This window comes from Phaethon aethereus, assembly GCF_964289735.1.
Source record: "Phaethon aethereus genome assembly, chromosome: 12".
NCBI classification, from domain to species: Eukaryota; Metazoa; Chordata; class Aves; order Phaethontiformes; family Phaethontidae; genus Phaethon; species Phaethon aethereus.
This window is the reverse complement of record NC_138588.1, coordinates 23811765-23826468: the sequence shown is the minus strand read 5'-3', so window position 1 is coordinate 23826468 and position 14704 is coordinate 23811765.

Here is a 14704-nt window from a genome sequence, read left to right as displayed (position 1 = left end):
GAGTGCGAGAGTGAGAAAAAGCAGAGTGCCTGTTTGCAAGGCTAGGAAAGAGCAGAGCCCCAGTCTTGCTGTTTATCTGCAATGACTGCCAGGGCAAGTGAGGACCAGCAAGACAATTCCTGCCTAGCACCTTCCTTGGAGGAGAGAGAGTGCAACGTTTCATTTTGCTTTTTGGAGTGCGAGAGTGAGAAAAAGCAGAGTGCCTGTTTGCAAGGCTAGGAAAGAGCAGAGCCCCAGTCTTGCTGTTTATCTGCAATGACTGCCAGAGCAAGTGAGGACCAGCAAGACAATTCCTGCCTAGCACCTTCCTTGGAGGAGAGAGAGTGCAACGTTTCATTTTGCTTTTTGGAGTGCGAGAGTGAGAACAAGCAGAGTGCCTGTTTGCAAGGCTAGAAAAGAGCAGAGCCCCACTCTTGCTGTTTATCTGCAATGACTGCCAGGGCAAGTGAGGACCAGCAAGACAATTCCTGCCTAGCACCTTCTTTGGAGGAGAGAGAGTGCAACGTTTCATTTTAGCATTTTGGCGCTCACGAGGGAGACAAACTGCTTCGGCTGTTTGCAAGGCTAGGAAAGAGCAGAGCCCCAGTCTTGCTGTTTATCTGCAATGACTGCCAGGGCAAGTGAGGACCAGCAAGACAATTCCTGCCTAGCACCTTCCTTGGAGGAGAGAGAGTGCAACGTTTTATTTTAGCATTTTGGCGCTCACGAGCGAGACAAACTGCTTCGGCTGTTTGCAAGGCTAGGAAAGAGCAGAGCCCCAGTCTTGCTGTTTATCTGCAATGACTGCCAGGGCAAGTGAGGACCAGCAAGACAATTCCTGCCTAGCACCTTCCTTGGAGGAGAGAGAGTGCAACGTTTCATTTTGCTTTTTGGAGTGCGAGAGTGAGAAAAAGCAGAGTGCCTGTTTGCAAGGCTAGGAAAGAGCAGAGCCCGAGTCTTGCTGTTTATCTGCAATGACTGCCAGGGCAAGTGAGGACCAGCAAGACAATTCCTGCCTAGCACCTTCCTTGGAGGAGAGAGAGTGCAACGTTTCATTTTAGCATTTTGGCGCTCACGAGGGAGACAAACTGCTTCGGCTGTTTACAAGGCTAGGAAAGAGCAGAGCCCCAGTCTTGCTGTTTATCTGCAATGACTGCCAGGGCAAGTGAGGACCAGCAAGACAATTCCTGCCTAGCACCTTCCTTGGAGGAGAGAGAGTGCAACGTTTCATTTTAGCATTTTGGCGCTGTACGAGGGAGACAAACTGCTTTGGCTGTTTGCAAGGCTAGGAAAGAGCAGAGCCCGAGTCTTGCTGTTTATCTGCAATGACTGCCAGGGCAAGTGAGGACCAGCAAGACAATTCCTGCCTAGCACCTTCCTTGGAGGAGAGAGAGTGCAACGTTTCATTTTAGCATTTTGGCGCTCACGAGGGAGACAAACTGCTTTGGCTGTTTGCAAGGCTAGGAAAGAGCAGAGCCCCAGTCTTGCTGTTTGTCTGCAATGACTGCCAGGGCAAGTGAGGACCAGCAAGACAATTCCTGCCTAGCACCTTCCTTGGAGGAGAGAGATTGCAACGTTTCATTTTAGCATTTTGGCGCTCACAAGGGAGACGAACTGCATTGGCTGTTTGCAAGGCTAGGAAAGAGCAGAGCCCCAGTCTTGCTGTTTATCTGCAATGACTGCCAGGGCAAGTGAGGACCAGCAAGACAATTCCTGCCTAGCACCTTCCTTGGAGGAGAGAGAGTGCAATGTTTCATTTTGCTTTTTGGAGTGCGAGAGTTAGAAAAAGCAGAGTGCCTGTTTGCAAGGCTAGGAAAGAGCAGAGCCCCAGTCTTGCTGTTTATCTGCAATGACTGCCAGGGCAAGTGAGGACCAGCAAGACAATTCCTGCCTAGCACCTTCCTTGGAGGAGAGAGAGTGCAACGTTTCATTTTGCTTTTTGGAGTGCGAGAGTGAGAAAAAGCAGAGTGCCTGTTTGCAAGGCTAGGAAAGAGCAGAGCCCCAGTCTTGCTGTTTATCTGCAATGACTGCCAGAGCAAGTGAGGACCAGCAAGACAATTCCTGCCTAGCACCTTCCTTGGAGGAGAGAGAGTGCAACGTTTCATTTTGCTTTTTGGAGTGCGAGAGTGAGAACAAGCAGAGTGCCTGTTTGCAAGGCTAGAAAAGAGCAGAGCCCCACTCTTGCTGTTTATCTGCAATGACTGCCAGGGCAAGTGAGGACCAGCAAGACAATTCCTGCCTAGCACCTTCTTTGGAGGAGAGAGAGTGCAACGTTTCATTTTAGCATTTTGGCGCTCACGAGGGAGACAAACTGCTTCGGCTGTTTGCAAGGCTAGGAAAGAGCAGAGCCCCAGTCTTGCTGTTTATCTGCAATGACTGCCAGGGCAAGTGAGGACCAGCAAGACAATTCCTGCCTAGCACCTTCCTTGGAGGAGAGAGAGTGCAACGTTTCATTTTAGCATTTTGGCGCTCACGAGCGAGACAAACTGCTTCGGCTGTTTGCAAGGCTAGGAAAGAGCAGAGCCCCAGTCTTGCTGTTTGTCTGCAATGACTGCCAGGGCAAGTGAGGACCAGCAAGACAATTCCTGCCTAGCACCTTCCTTGGAGGAGAGAGAGTGCAACGTTTCATTTTGCTTTTTGGAGTGCGAGAGTGAGAAAAAGCAGAGTGCCTGTTTGCAAGGCTAGGAAAGAGCAGAGCCCGAGTCTTGCTGTTTATCTGCAATGACTGCCAGGGCAAGTGAGGACCAGCAAGACAATTCCTGCCTAGCACCTTCCTTGGAGGAGAGAGAGTGCAACGTTTCATTTTAGCATTTTGGCGCTCACGAGGGAGACAAACTGCTTTGGCTGTTTGCAAGGCTAGGAAAGAGCAGAGCCCCAGTCTTGCTGTTTATCTGCAATGACTGCCAGGGCAAGTGAGGACCAGCAAGACAATTCCTGCCTAGCACCTTCCTTGGAGGAGAGAGAGTGCAACGTTTCATTTTAGAATTTTGGCGCTGTACGAGGGAGACAAACTGCTTTGGCTGTTTGCAAGGCTAGGAAAGAGCAGAGCCCGAGTCTTGCTGTTTATCTGCAATGACTGCCAGGGCAAGTGAGGACCAGCAAGACAATTCCTGCCTAGCACCTTCCTTGGAGGAGAGAGAGTGCAACGTTTCATTTTAGCATTTTGGCGCTCACGAGCGAGACAAACTGCTTTGGCTGTTTGCAAGGCTAGGAAAGAGCAGAGCCCGAGTCTTGCCGTTTATCTGCAATGACTGCCAGGGCAAGTGAGGACCAGCAAGACAATTCCTGCCTAGCACCTTCCTTGGAGGACAGAGAGTGCAACGTTTCATTTTAGCATTTTGGCGCTCACGAGGGAGACAAACTGCTTTGGCTGTTTGCAAGGCTAGGAAAGAGCAGAGCCCCAGTCTTGCTGTTTATCTGCAATGACTGCCAGGGCAAGTGAGGACCAGCAAGACAATTCCTGCCTAGCAACTTCCTTGGAGGAGAGAGAGTGCAACGTTTCATTTTGCTTTTTGGAGTGCGAGAGTGAGAAAAAGCAGAGTGCCTGTTTGCAAGGCTAGGAAAGAGCAGAGCCCGAGTCTTGCTGTTTATCTGCAATGACTGCCAGGGCAAGTGAGGACCAGCAAGACAATTCCTGCCTAGCACCTTCCTTGGAGGAGAGAGAGTGCAACGTTTCATTTTAGCATTTTGGCGCTCACGAGGGAGACAAACTGCTTTGGCTGTTTGCAAGGCTAGGAAAGAGCAGAGCCCCAGTCTTGCTGTTTATCTGCAATGACTGCCAGGGCAAGTGAGGACCAGCAAGACAATTCCTGCCTAGCACCTTCCTTGGAGGAGAGAGAGTGCAACGTTTCATTTTAGAATTTTGGCGCTGTACGAGGGAGACAAACTGCTTTGGCTGTTTGCAAGGCTAGGAAAGAGCAGAGCCCGAGTCTTGCTGTTTATCTGCAATGACTGCCAGGGCAAGTGAGGACCAGCAAGACAATTCCTGCCTAGCACCTTCCTTGGAGGAGAGAGAGTGCAACGTTTCATTTTAGCATTTTGGCGCTCACGAGCGAGACAAACTGCTTTGGCTGTTTGCAAGGCTAGGAAAGAGCAGAGCCCGAGTCTTGCTGTTTATCTGCAATGACTGCCAGGGCAAGTGAGGACCAGCAAGACAATTCCTGCCTAGCACCTTCCTTGGAGGAGAGAGAGTGCAACGTTTCATTTTAGCATTTTGGCGCTCACGAGGGAGACAAACTGCTTTGGCTGTTTGCAAGGCTAGGAAAGAGCAGAGCCCCAGTCTTGCTGTTTATCTGCAATGACTGCCAGGGCAAGTGAGGACCAGCAAGACAATTCCTGCCTAGCACCTTCCTTGGAGGAGAGAGAGTGCAACGTTTCATTTTAGAATTTTGGCGCTGTACGAGGGAGACAAACTGCTTTGGCTGTTTGCAAGGCTAGGAAAGAGCAGAGCCCGAGTCTTGCTGTTTATCTGCAATGACTGCCAGGGCAAGTGAGGACCAGCAAGACAATTCCTGCCTAGCACCTTCCTTGGAGGAGAGAGAGTGCAACGTTTCATTTTAGCATTTTGGCGCTCACGAGCGAGACAAACTGCTTTGGCTGTTTGCAAGGCTAGGAAAGAGCAGAGCCCGAGTCTTGCTGTTTATCTGCAATGACTGCCAGGGCAAGTGAGGACCAGCAAGACAATTCCTGCGTAGCACCTTCCTTGGAGGAGAGAGTGTGCAACGTTTCATTTTAGCATTTTGGCGCTCACGAGGGAGACAAACCGCTTTGGCTGTTTGCAAGGCTAGGAAAGAGCAGAGCCCCAGTCTTGCTGTTTGTCTGCAATGACTGCCAGGGCAAGTGAGGACCAGCAAGACAATTCCTGCCTAGCACCTTCCTTGGAGGAGAGAGAGTGCAACGTTTCATTTTAGAATTTTGGCGCTGTACGAGGGAGACAAACTGCTTTGGCTGTTTGCAAGGCTAGGAAAGAGCAGAGCCCGAGTCTTGCTGTTTATCTGCAATGACTGCCAGGGCAAGTGAGGACCAGCAAGACAATTCCTGCCTAGCACCTTCCTTGGAGGAGAGAGAGTGCAACGTTTCATTTTAGCATTTTGGCGCTCACGAGCGAGACAAACTGCTTTGGCTGTTTGCAAGGCTAGGAAAGAGCAGAGCCCGAGTCTTGCTGTTTATCTGCAATGACTGCCAGGGCAAGTGAGGACCAGCAAGACAATTCCTGCGTAGCACCTTCCTTGGAGGAGAGAGTGTGCAACGTTTCATTTTAGCATTTTGGCGCTCACGAGGGAGACAAACCGCTTTGGCTGTTTGCAAGGCTAGGAAAGAGCAGAGCCCCAGTCTTGCTGTTTGTCTGCAATGACTGCCAGGGCAAGTGAGGACCAGCAAGACAATTCCTGCCTAGCACCTTCCTTGGAGGAGAGAGAGTGCAACGTTTCATTTTGCTTTTTGGAGTGCGAGAGTGAGAAAAAGCAGAGTGCCTGTTTGCAAGGCTAGGAAAGAGCAGAGCCCCAGTCTTGCTGTTTATCTGCAATGACTGCCAGAGCAAGTGAGGACCAGCAAGACAATTCCTGCCTAGCACCTTCCTTGGAGGAGAGAGAGTGCAACGTTTCATTTTGCTTTTTGGAGTGCGAGAGTGAGAAAAAGCAGAGTGCCTGTTTGCAAGGCTAGGAAAGAGCAGAACCCCAGTCTTGCTGTTTATCTGCAATGACTGCCAGGGCAAGTGAGGACCAGCAAGACAATTCCTGCCTAGCACCTTCCTTGGAGGAGAGAGAGTGCAACGTTTCATTTTAGCATTTTGGCGCTCACGAGGGAGACAAACTGCATTGGCTGTTTGCAAGGCTAGGAAAGAGCAGAGCCCGAGTCTTGCTGTTTATCTGCAATGACTGCCAGGGCAAGTGAGGACCAGCAAGACAATTCCTGCCTAGCACCTTCCTTGGAGGAGAGAGAGTGCAACGTTTTATTTTAGCATTTTGGCGCTCACGAGAGAGACAAACTGATTTGGCTGTTTACAAGGCTAGGAAAGAGCAGAGCCCCAGTCTTGCTGTTTATCTGCAATGACTGCCAGGGCAGGTGAGGACCAGCAAGACAATTCCTGCCTAGCACCTTCCTTGGAGGAGAGAGAGTGCAACGTTTCATTTTGCTTTTTGGAGTGCGAGAGTGAGAAAAAGCAGAGTGCCTGTTTGCAAGGCTAGGAAAGAGCAGAGCCCCACTCTTGCTGTTTATCTGCAATGACTGCCAGGGCAAGTGAGGACCAGCAAGACAATTCCTGCCTAGCACCTTCTTTGGAGGAGAGAGAGTGCAACGTTTCATTTTAGCATTTTGGCGCTCACGAGGGAGACAAACTGCTTTGGCTGTTTGCAAGGCTAGGAAAGAGCAGAGCCCCAGTCTTGCTGTTTATCTGCAATGACTGCCAGGGGAAGTGAGGACCAGCAAGACAATTCCTGCCTAGCACCTTCCTTGGAGGAGAGAGAGTGCAACGTTTCATTTTAGCATTTTGGCGCTCACGAGCGAGACAAACTGCTTCGGCTGTTTGCAAGGCTAGGAAAGAGCAGAGCCCCAGTCTTGCTGTTTGTCTGCAATGACTGCCAGGGCAAGTGAGGACCAGCAAGACAATTCCTGCCTAGCACCTTCCTTGGAGGAGAGAGAGTGCAACGTTTCATTTTAGAATTTTGGCGCTGTACGAGGGAGACAAACTGCTTTGGCTGTTTGCAAGGCTAGGAAAGAGCAGAGCCCGAGTCTTGCTGTTTATCTGCAATGACTGCCAGGGCAAGTGAGGACCAGCAAGACAATTCCTGCCTAGCACCTTCCTTGGAGGAGAGAGAGTGCAACGTTTCATTTTAGCATTTTGGCGCTCACGAGCGAGACAAACTGCTTTGGCTGTTTGCAAGGCTAGGAAAGAGCAGAGCCCCAGTCTTGCTGTTTATCTGCAATGACTGCCAGGGCAAGTGAGGACCAGCAAGACAATTCCTGCCTAGCACCTTCCTTGGAGGAGAGAGAGTGCAACGTTTCATTTTAGCATTTTGGCGCTCACGAGGGAGACAAACTGCTTTGGCTGTTTGCAAGGCTAGGAAAGAGCAGAGCCCCAGTCTTGCTGTTTATCTGCAATGACTGCCAGGGCAAGTGAGGACCAGCAAGACAATTCCTGCCTAGCACCTTCCTTGGAGGAGAGAGAGTGCAACGTTTCATTTTAGAATTTTGGCGCTGTACGAGGGAGACAAACTGCTTTGGCTGTTTGCAAGGCTAGGAAAGAGCAGAGCCCGAGTCTTGCTGTTTATCTGCAATGACTGCCAGGGCAAGTGAGGACCAGCAAGACAATTCCTGCCTAGCACCTTCCTTGGAGGAGAGAGAGTGCAACGTTTCATTTTAGCATTTTGGCGCTCACGAGCGAGACAAACTGCTTTGGCTGTTTGCAAGGCTAGGAAAGAGCAGAGCCCGAGTCTTGCTGTTTATCTGCAATGACTGCCAGGGCAAGTGAGGACCAGCAAGACAATTCCTGCGTAGCACCTTCCTTGGAGGAGAGAGTGTGCAACGTTTCATTTTAGCATTTTGGCGCTCACGAGGGAGACAAACCGCTTTGGCTGTTTGCAAGGCTAGGAAAGAGCAGAGCCCCAGTCTTGCTGTTTGTCTGCAATGACTGCCAGGGCAAGTGAGGACCAGCAAGACAATTCCTGCCTAGCACCTTCCTTGGAGGAGAGAGAGTGCAACGTTTCATTTTAGCATTTTGGCGCTCACGAGGGAGACGAACTGCATTGGCTGTTTGCAAGGCTAGGAAAGAGCAGAGCCCGAGTCTTGCTGTTTATCTGCAATGACTGCCAGGGCAAGTGAGGACCAGCAAGACAATTCCTGCCTAGCACCTTCCTTGGAGGAGAGAGAGTGCAACGTTTCATTTTAGCATTTTGGCGCTCACGAGCGAGACAAACTGCTTTGGCTGTTTGCAAGGCTAGGAAAGAGCAGAGCCCGAGTCTTGCTGTTTATCTGCAATGACTGCCAGGGCAAGTGAGGACCAGCAAGATAATTCCTGCCTAGCACCTTCCTTGGAGGAGAGAGAGTGCAACGTTTCATTTTAGCATTTTGGCGCTCACGAGGGAGACAAACTGCTTTGGCTGTTTGCAAGGCTAGGAAAGAGCAGAGCCCCAGTCTTGCTGTTTATCTGCAATGACTGCCAGGGCAAGTGAGGACCAGCAAGACAATTCCTGCCTAGCACCTTCCTTGGAGGAGAGAGTGTGCAACGTTTCATTTTAGAATTTTGGCGCTGTACGAGGGAGACAAACTGCTTTGGCTGTTTGCAAGGCTAGGAAAGAGCAGAGCCCGAGTCTTGCTGTTTATCTGCAATGACTGCCAGGGCAAGTGAGGACCAGCAAGACAATTCCTGCCTAGCACCTTCCTTGGAGGAGAGAGAGTGCAACGTTTCATTTTAGCATTTTGGCGCTCACGAGCGAGACAAACTGCTTTGGCTGTTTGCAAGGCTAGGAAAGAGCAGAGCCCGAGTCTTGCTGTTTATCTGCAATGACTGCCAGGGCAGGTGAGGACCAGCAAGACAATTCCTGCGTAGCACCTTCCTTGGAGGAGAGAGTGTGCAACGTTTCATTTTAGCATTTTGGCGCTCACGAGGGAGACAAACTGCTTTGGCTGTTTGCAAGGCTAGGAAAGAGCAGAGCCCCAGTCTTGCTGTTTGTCTGCAATGACTGCCAGGGCAAGTGAGGACCAGCAAGACAATTCCTGCCTAGCACCTTCCTTGGAGGAGAGAGAGTGCAACGTTTCATTTTAGCATTTTGGCGCTCACGAGGGAGACGAACTGCATTGGCTGTTTGCAAGGCTAGGAAAGAGCAGAGCCCCAGTCTTGCTGTTTATCTGCAATGACTGCCAGGGCAAGTGAGGACCAGCAAGACAATTCCTGCCTAGCACCTTCCTTGGAGGAGAGAGAGTGCAACGTTTCATTTTAGCATTTTGGCGCTCACGAGGGAGACAAACCGCTTTGGCTGTTTGCAAGGCTAGGAAAGAGCAGAGCCCCAGTCTTGCTGTTTGTCTGCAATGACTGCCAGGGCAAGTGAGGACCAGCAAGACAATTCCTGCCTAGCACCTTCCTTGGAGGAGAGAGAGTGCAACGTTTCATTTTGCTTTTTGGAGTGCGAGAGTGAGAAAAAGCAGAGTGCCTGTTTGCAAGGCTAGGAAAGAGCAGAGCCCCAGTCTTGCTGTTTATCTGCAATGACTGCCAGGGCAAGTGAGGACCAGCAAGACAATTCCTGCCTAGCACCTTCCTTGGAGGAGAGAGAGTGCAACGTTTCTTTTTGCTTTTTGGAGTGCGAGAGTGAGAAAAAGCAGAGTGCCTGTTTGCAAGGCTAGGAAAGAGCAGAGCCCCAGTCTTGCTGTTTATCTGCAATGACTGCCAGGGCAAGTGAGGACCAGCAAGACAATTCCTGCCTAGCACCTTCCTTGGAGGAGAGAGAGTGCAACGTTTCATTTTAGCATTTTGGCGCTCACGAGGGAGACGAACTGCATTGGCTGTTTGCAAGGCTAGGAAAGAGCAGAGCCCCAGTCTTGATGTTTATCTGCAATGACTGCCAGGGCAAGTGAGGACCAGCAAGACAATTCCTGCCTAGCACCTTCCTTGGAGGAGAGAGAGTGCAACGTTTCATTTTGCTTTTTGGAGTGCGAGAGTGAGAAAAAGCAGAGTGCCTGTTTGCAAGGCTAAGAAAGAGCAGAGCCCCAGTCTTGCTGTTTATCTGCAATGACTGCCAGGGCAAGTGAGGACCAGCAAGACAATTCCTGCCTAGCACCTTCCTTGGATGAAAGAGAGTGCAACGTTTCATTTTGCTTTTTGGAGTGCGAGAGTGAGAAAAAGCAGAGTGCCTGTTTGCAAGGCTAGGAAAGAGCAGAGCCCCAGTCTTGCTGTTTATCTGCAATGACTGCCAGGGCAAGTGAGGACCAGCAAGACAATTCCTGCCTAGCACCTTCCTTGGAGGAGAGAGAGTGCAACGTTTCTTTTTGCTTTTTGGAGTGCGAGAGTGAGAAAAAGCAGAGTGCCTGTTTGCAAGGCTAGGAAAGAGCAGAGCCCCAGTCTTGCTGTTTATCTGCAATGACTGCCAGGGCAAGTGAGGACCAGCAAGACAATTCCTGCCTAGCACCTTCCTTGGAGGAGAGAGAGTGCAACGTTTCATTTTAGCATTTTGGCGCTCACGAGGGAGACAAAGTGCTTTGGCTGTTTGCAAGGCTAGGAAAGAGCCGAGCCCGAGTCTTGCTGTTTATCTGCAATGACTGCCAGGGCAAGTGAGGACCAGCAAGACAATTCCTGCCTAGCACCTTCCTTGGAGAAGAGAGAGTGCAACGTTTCATTTTAGCATTTTGGCGCTCACGAGGGAGACAAACTGCTTTGGCTATTTGCAAGGCTAGGAAAGAGCAGAGCCCCAGTCTTGCTGTTTATCTGCAATGACTGCCAGGGCAAGTGAGGACCAGCAAGACAATTCCTGCCTAGCACCTTCCTTGGAGGAGAGAGAGTGCAACGTTTCATTTTAGCATTTTGGCACTCACGAGGGAGACAAACTGATTTGGCTGTTTGCAAGGCTAGGAAAGAGCAGAGCCCCAGTCTTGCTGTTTGTCTGCAATGACTGCCAGGGCAAGTGAGGACCAGCAAGACAATTCCTGCCTAGCACCTTCCTTGGAGGAGAGAGAGTGCAACGTTTCATTTTAGCATTTTGTCGCTCACAAGGGAGACGAACTGCATTGGCTGTTTGCAAGGCTAGGAAAGAGCAGAGCCCCAGTCTTGCTGTTTATCTGCAATGACTGCCAGGGCAAGTGAGGACCAGCAAGACAATTCCTGCCTAGCACCTTCCTTGGAGGAGAGAGAGTGCAACGTTTCATTTCGCTTTTTGGAGTGCGAGAGTGAGAAAAAGCAGAGTGCCTGTTTGCAAGGCTAAGAAAGAGCAGAGCCCCAGTCTTGCTGTTTATCTGCAATGACTGCCAGGGCAAGTGAGGACCAGCAAGACAATTCCTGCCTAGCACCTTCCTTGGGTGAAAGAGAGTGCAACGTTTCATTTTGCTTTTTGGAGTGCGAGAGTGAGAAAAAGCAGAGTGCCTGTCTGCAAGGCTAGGAAAGAGCAGAGCCCCAGTCTTGCTGTTTATCTGCAATGACTGCCAGGGCAAGTGAGGACCAGCAAGACAATTCCTGCCTAGCACCTTCCTTGGAGGAGAGAGAGTGCAACGTTTCATTTTGCTTTTTGGAGTGCGAGAGTGAGAAAAAGCAGAGTGCCTGTTTACAAGGCTAGGAAAGAGCAGAGCCCCAGTCTTGCTGTTTATCTGCAATGACTGCCAGGGCAAGTGAGGACCAGCAAGACAATTCCTGCCTAGCACCTTCCTTGGAGGAGAGAGAGTGCAACGTTTCATTTTAGCATTTTGGCGCTCACGAGGGAGACAAACTGCTTTGGCTGTTTGCAAGGCTAGGAAAGAGCAGAGCCCCAGTCTTGCTGTTTATCTGCAATGACTGCCAGGGCAAGTGAGGACCAGCAAGACAATTCCTGCCTAGCACCTTCCTTGGAGGAGAGAGAGTGCAACGTTTCATTTTAGAATTTTGGCGCTGTACGAGGGAGACAAACTGCTTTGGCTGTTTGCAAGGCTAGGAAAGAGCAGAGCCCGAGTCTTGCTGTTTATCTGCAATGACTGCCAGGGCAAGTGAGGACCAGCAAGACAATTCCTGCCTAGCACCTTCCTTGGAGGAGAGAGAGTGCAACGTTTCATTTTAGCATTTTGGCGCTCACGAGCGAGACAAACTGCTTTGGCTGTTTGCAAGGCTAGGAAAGAGCAGAGCCCCAGTCTTGCTGTTTATCTGCAATGACTGCCAGGGCAAGTGAGGACCAGCAAGACAATTCCTGCCTAGCACCTTCCTCGGAGGAGAGAGAGTGCAACGTTTCATTTTACCATTTTGGCGCTCACGAGGGAGACAAACTGCTTTGGCTGTTTACAAGGCTAGGAAAGAGCAGAGCCCCAGTCTTGCTGTTTATCTGCAATGACTGCCAGGGCAAGTGAGGACCAGCAAGACAATTCCTGCCTAGCACCTTCCTTGGAGGAGAGAGAGTGCAACGTTTCATTTTAGCATTTTGGCGCTCACGAGGGAGACAAAGTGCTTTGGCTGTTTGCAAGGCTAGGAAAGAGCCGAGCCCGAGTCTTGCTGTTTATCTGCAATGACTGCCAGGGCAAGTGAGGACCAGCAAGACAATTCCTGCCTAGCACCTTCCTTGGAGGAGAGAGAGTGCAACGTTTCATTTTAGCATTTTGGCGCTCACGAGGGAGACAAACTGCTTTGGCTATTTGCAAGGCTAGGAAAGAGCAGAGCCCCAGTCTTGCTGTTTATCTGCAATGACTGCCAGGGCAAGTGAGGACCAGCAAGACAATTCCTGCCTAGCACCTTCCTTGGAGGAGAGAGAGTGCAACGTTTCATTTTAGCATTTTGGCACTCACGAGGGAGACAAACTGCTTTGGCTGTTTGCAAGGCTAGGAAAGAGCAGAGCCCCAGTCTTGCTGTTTGTCTGCAATGACTGCCAGGGCAAGTGAGGACCAGCAAGACAATTCCTGCCTAGCACCTTCCTTGGAGGAGAGAGAGTGCAACGTTTCATTTTAGCATTTTGTCGCTCACAAGGGAGACGAACTGCATTGGCTGTTTGCAAGGCTAGGAAAGAGCAGAGCCCCAGTCTTGCTGTTTATCTGCAATGACTGCCAGGGCAAGTGAGGACCAGCAAGACAATTCCTGCCTAGCACCTTCCTTGGAGGAGAGAGAGTGCAACGTTTCATTTTGCTTTTTGGAGTGCGAGAGTGAGAAAAAGCAGAGTGCCTGTTTGCAAGGCTAAGAAAGAGCAGAGCCCCAGTCTTGCTGTTTATCTGCAATGACTGCCAGGGCAAGTGAGGACCAGCAAGACAATTCCTGCCTAGCACCTTCCTTGGGTGAAAGAGAGTGCAACGTTTCATTTTGCTTTTTGGAGTGCGAGAGTGAGAAAAAGCAGAGTGCCTGTCTGCAAGGCTAGGAAAGAGCAGAGCCCCAGTCTTGCTGTTTATCTGCAATGACTGCCAGGGCAAGTGAGGACCAGCAAGACAATTCCTGCCTAGCACCTTCCTTGGAGGAGAGAGAGTGCAACGTTTCATTTTGCTTTTTGGAGTGCGAGAGTGAGAAAAAGCAGAGTGCCTGTTTACAAGGCTAGGAAAGAGCAGAGCCCGAGTCTTGCTGTTTATCTGCAATGACTGCCAGGGCAAGTGAGGACCAGCAAGACAATTCCTGCCTAGCACCTTCCTTGGAGGAGAGAGAGTGCAACGTTTCATTTTAGCATTTTGGCGCTCACGAGGGAGACAAACTGCTTTGGCTGTTTGCAAGGCTAGGAAAGAGCAGAGCCCCAGTCTTGCTGTTTATCTGCAATGACTGCCAGGGCAAGTGAGGACCAGCAAGACAATTCCTGCCTAGCACCTTCCTTGGAGGAGAGAGAGTGCAACGTTTCATTTTAGAATTTTGGCGCTGTACGAGGGAGACAAACTGCTTTGGCTGTTTGCAAGGCTAGGAAAGAGCAGAGCCCGAGTCTTGCTGTTTATCTGCAATGACTGCCAGGGCAAGTGAGGACCAGCAAGACAATTCCTGCCTAGCACCTTCCTTGGAGGAGAGAGAGTGCAACGTTTCATTTTGCTTTTTGGAGTGCGAGAGTGAGAAAAAGCAGAGTGCCTGTTTGCAAGGCTAAGAAAGAGCAGAGCCCCAGTCTTGCTGTTTATCTGCAATGACTGCCAGGGCAAGTGAGGACCAGCAAGACAATTCCTGCCTAGCACCTTCCTTGGGTGAAAGAGAGTGCAACGTTTCATTTTGCTTTTTGGAGTGCGAGAGTGAGAAAAAGCAGAGTGCCTGTCTGCAAGGCTAGGAAAGAGCAGAGCCCCAGTCTTGCTGTTTATCTGCAATGACTGCCAGGGCAAGTGAGGACCAGCAAGACAATTCCTGCCTAGCACCTTCCTTGGAGGAGAGAGAGTGCAACGTTTCATTTTGCTTTTTGGAGTGCGAGAGTGAGAAAAAGCAGAGTGCCTGTTTGCAAGGCTAGGAAAGAGCAGAGCCCCAGTCTTGCTGTTTATCTGCAATGACTGCCAGGGCAAGTGAGGACCAGCAAGACAATTCCTGCCTAGCACCTTCCTTGGAGGAGAGAGAGTGCAACGTTTCATTTTAGCATTTTGGCGCTCACGAGGGAGACAAACTGCTTTGGCTGTTTGCAAGGCTAGGAAAGAGCAGAGCCCCAGTCTTGCTGTTTATCTGCAATGACTGCCAGGGCAAGTGAGGACCAGCAAGACAATTCCTGCCTAGCACCTTCCTTGGAGGAGAGAGAGTGCAACGTTTCATTTTAGAATTTTGGCGCTGTACGAGGGAGACAAACTGCTTTGGCTGTTTGCAAGGCTAGGAAAGAGCAGAGCCCGAGTCTTGCTGTTTATCTGCAATGACTGCCAGGGCAAGTGAGGACCAGCAAGACAATTCCTGCCTAGCACCTTCCTTGGAGGAGAGAGAGTGCAACGTTTCATTTTAGCATTTTGGCGCTCACGAGCGAGACAAACTGCTTTGGCTGTTTGCAAGGCTAGGAAAGAGCAGAGCCCCAGTCTTGCTGTTTATCTGCAATGACTGCCAGGGCAAGTGAGGACCAGCAAGACAATTCCTGCCTAGCACCTTCCTCGGAGGAGAGAGAGTGCAACGTTTCATTTTACCATTTTGGCGCTCACGAGGGAGACA